General features: G+C 46.5%; 1 pseudogene; it reads left to right on the top strand.

Annotated features, from left to right (window-relative positions):
• The first annotated feature begins 514 nt into the window (after window positions 1–514).
• Window positions 515–1199, top strand: LOC146783994 (large ribosomal subunit protein eL34 pseudogene; annotated as a pseudogene).
• The last annotated feature ends 2260 nt before the right edge of the window (window positions 1200–3459 follow it).

The following is a 3459-nucleotide window of genomic DNA, read 5'->3' as shown; positions in this document are numbered from 1 at the left end:
TTAAAATGTTAATTGTGTACTTTTTTTAGGAGTGGGTTGAAGGTTGATAGGGTGTAGGGTGGGAAGTAATTTAATTATTAAAATGTTTAATATTTTTATATAATATTTTTGTAAGTTACTTTATAGTGTTAATTGTGTGAATTAATGTATATTTGATGGTTATTAATGTTATCTTTAATTGTTATTAGTTAATTAATTGATAATTAATTATATTAATTGATTAATATTTTACAATATTGGTGGTGACGTTTATAGGGGAATATGGTGGGAGGTAAATTATTTTTTTTAATTAATTAATTGTTTATTAATGTTAATTATATTGCAGGAGTGGGAATACTAAATCAATCCCATCTGCTATCCAACACTTTCCCTACTGTTGCACTTGCTGGAGTGGGAATAGTAATTTTTACCCACCCGCTATCCAACACTTTCCCTACTGTTGCACTTTTTGGAGTGGGAATAGTAATTTTTACCCTCCCACGCTCTTCCGGCTACAGCGGCTGCAGGTTGAAAAATGGTTCAACGTTTGACGTACTGCCGTAGGCTGTCCTACAACACTACCTCAAACAAAACCAGACTTTCCCGAACTCCGGGTAACAGGATTGTCTATCTGTACACCTATAAAGATGGCAAAGCCCCAAAGTCAGCATGTGGTATATGGCCAGGTAGATTCCGTGGTATCCGTGCTGTTAGACCTAAAGTGCTAATGCGGCTGTTTAAGACTAAGGGCCCGATTCTGATACGGGTTGGAAAAGATCCCCGACCAAATCGGGTGGGAAATAGTTTCCAACCCACTCGGATCGGGAGAGTCCGATCGGCGGAGTACGATGCATCCGGATGCTTCCAGATATGATTTGGTTGGACTCCCATGGACTTCAATGGGAGCATATGTTCCTAACAGCATCATAATTGGGCCCTCGGTTGGGAAAACACGTTCCGGATCTGATTTGGAAGGAGCAAATGCCGTTAGGAGGCCTTCCTAACCACATCAGAATCAGGCCCTATGTGGGAATGCTTTCCTAACCGCATCAGAATCAGGCCCTAAGAAGCATGTCAGCAGAGCCTATGGCGGTTCCATGTGTGCAAAATGTGTAGGCGACAAGATCAAACGTGCTTTCTTAAATGAAGTGCGGAAGATCGTTGTCAAGCTGTTGAAGGCACAAACACAGTCTCAGAAAACCAAATTAACATTTATATGATCCATACCCTCCCACTATCCAATACTTTCCCTACTGTTGCATTCGGTGAAGTGGAAATAGTAATTTTTACACAACCGCTATCCAACACTTTCCCTACTGTTACACTTGTTGGAGTGGGAATAGTAATTTTTACCCACCTGTTATCCAACACTTTCCCTACTGTTACACTTGTTGGAATGGGAATAGTTATTTTTACCCTCCCACTATCCAACACTTTCCCTACTGTTGCACTCACTGGAGTGGGAATAGTAATTTTTACCCTCCCGCTATCCAACACGTTCCCTACTGTTACACTTTTTGGAGTGGGAATAGTTATTTATACCCTCCCACCATCCAACACTTTCCCTACTGTTGCACTCACTGGAGTGGGAATAGTAATTTTTACCCTCCCGCTATCCAAAATGTTCCCTACTGTTAGAATTGGTGGAGTGAGAATAGTAAATTATTCCGACACGCTATCCAACACTTTCCCTACTGTTGCACTTGCTGGAGTGGGAATATTAATTTTTACCAACCCGCTATCCAACACTTTCCCTACTGTTGCACTCACTGGAGTAGGAATAGTAATTTTACCCTCCCGCTATGCAACACTTTCCCTACTGTTACACTTGTTGGAGTGGGAATAGTAATTTTATCTCCTACGCTATGCAATGTTTTCCCTGTTATAATTAATGTAGTGTGACATATTTAAAAAATAAATAATATTAATTTAATGTATTATATATAAGATTCATTTTTATATTTATATTACAGTTTTAAATATATATGTAATTATAATTTAAATTATGTTTTTAACATTTAGGTGCCGATTCCGATCCGGTAAAACCCGGGTACAAATGGTCGTACGGAGCGTTTGCTCCGTCCGACTCGTACCCGGGAAAAACACCATACAAACTCGCAAGTACGATTCGCACAGAAATACCATTTCCGTACGAGTCGTAAAAAACACCGACCGGCAAAAAAATAAATACAAATCTGATTCTGGACGGCGCATACGCGACGTCCTGACGGAGTCAGGCAGCGTTTTACGGACCAGCAAGTACGAATCGTGCCAACGTCACTCCGCACGTAGCATTTTTTACGGGAGCCAAAAACTGCCAGGAAATTGAGGACGACGCGAACAAGGAGCACCGGTACGTGACGGACAGCGATGGACCCCAACCTACACGTCATCCCGGCCCTCATAGCCTATGACCTCGTGTTCAGAAACCGACACAGACGCCGCAGAAGGTCAGAACAATCCCCAGGGGCAAAGGGGGGGGTGGGGGGTGCAAGGGGCAGGAAACATAACCCACACCCCACAAAATACTAATACAACATGCACATTAATTACCTCCATGGTCTGGTCACTTCGGGGGCCGTGTCCACCAATCCCACGTCCCGCCACAACGGAAGTGGACGTGGACGCGTACCCGTCACCACCACAATGGTGGTACGGGACGTACCCACGCCCCTCAGAGCGTGGGTACGGTCCGTACCACCATTGTAGTGGTGATGTAGCGCGTGTACGGCCCGTACCCACGTACCCCTACATCACCACTACAATGGTGGTATGAACCGTACACACGCCCACAGAGCGTGGGTACGGTCCGTACACGCGTACCCCTACATCACCACTACAATGGTGGTACGGACCGTACACACGCTCTGGGGGGCGTGGGTATGGTCCGTACCACCATTATAGTGGTGATGTAGAGGTACGCGTGTACGGACCGTACCCATGCTCTGGGGGCGTGGGTATGGGCCGTACACGCGTACCCCTACATCACCACTACAATGGTGGTACAGACCGTACACACGCCCCCCCAGAGCGTGTGTACGGTCTGTACCACCATTGTAGTGGTGATGTAGGGGTACGCGTGTACGGACCATACCCATGCTCTGGGGGCGTGGGTACGGGCCGTACACGCGTACCCCTACATCACCACTACAATGGTGGTACAGACCGTACACACGCCCCCCAGAGCGTGTGTACGGTCTGTACCACCATTGTAGTGGTGATGTAGGGGTACGCGTGTACGGACCGTACCCATGCTCTGGGGGCGTGGGTACGGGCCGTACACGCGTACCCCTACATCACCACTACAATGGTGGTACAGACCGTACACACGCCCCCCAGAGCGTGTGTATGGTCTGTACCACCATTGTAGTGGTGATGTAGGGGTATGCGTGTACGGACCGTACCCACGCCCCCAGAGCGTGGGTACGGGCCGTACCACACATACCCCTACAGCCCCATTACATGATGGATACAAGGCGT

Source organism: Triturus cristatus, chromosome 11, assembly GCF_964204655.1.
Source record: "Triturus cristatus chromosome 11, aTriCri1.1, whole genome shotgun sequence".
Lineage (NCBI taxonomy): Eukaryota > Metazoa > Chordata > Amphibia > Caudata > Salamandridae > Triturus > Triturus cristatus.
The sequence above is the reverse complement of the archived record's forward strand: the minus strand, read 5'-3'. Positions and strand labels throughout refer to the sequence as shown.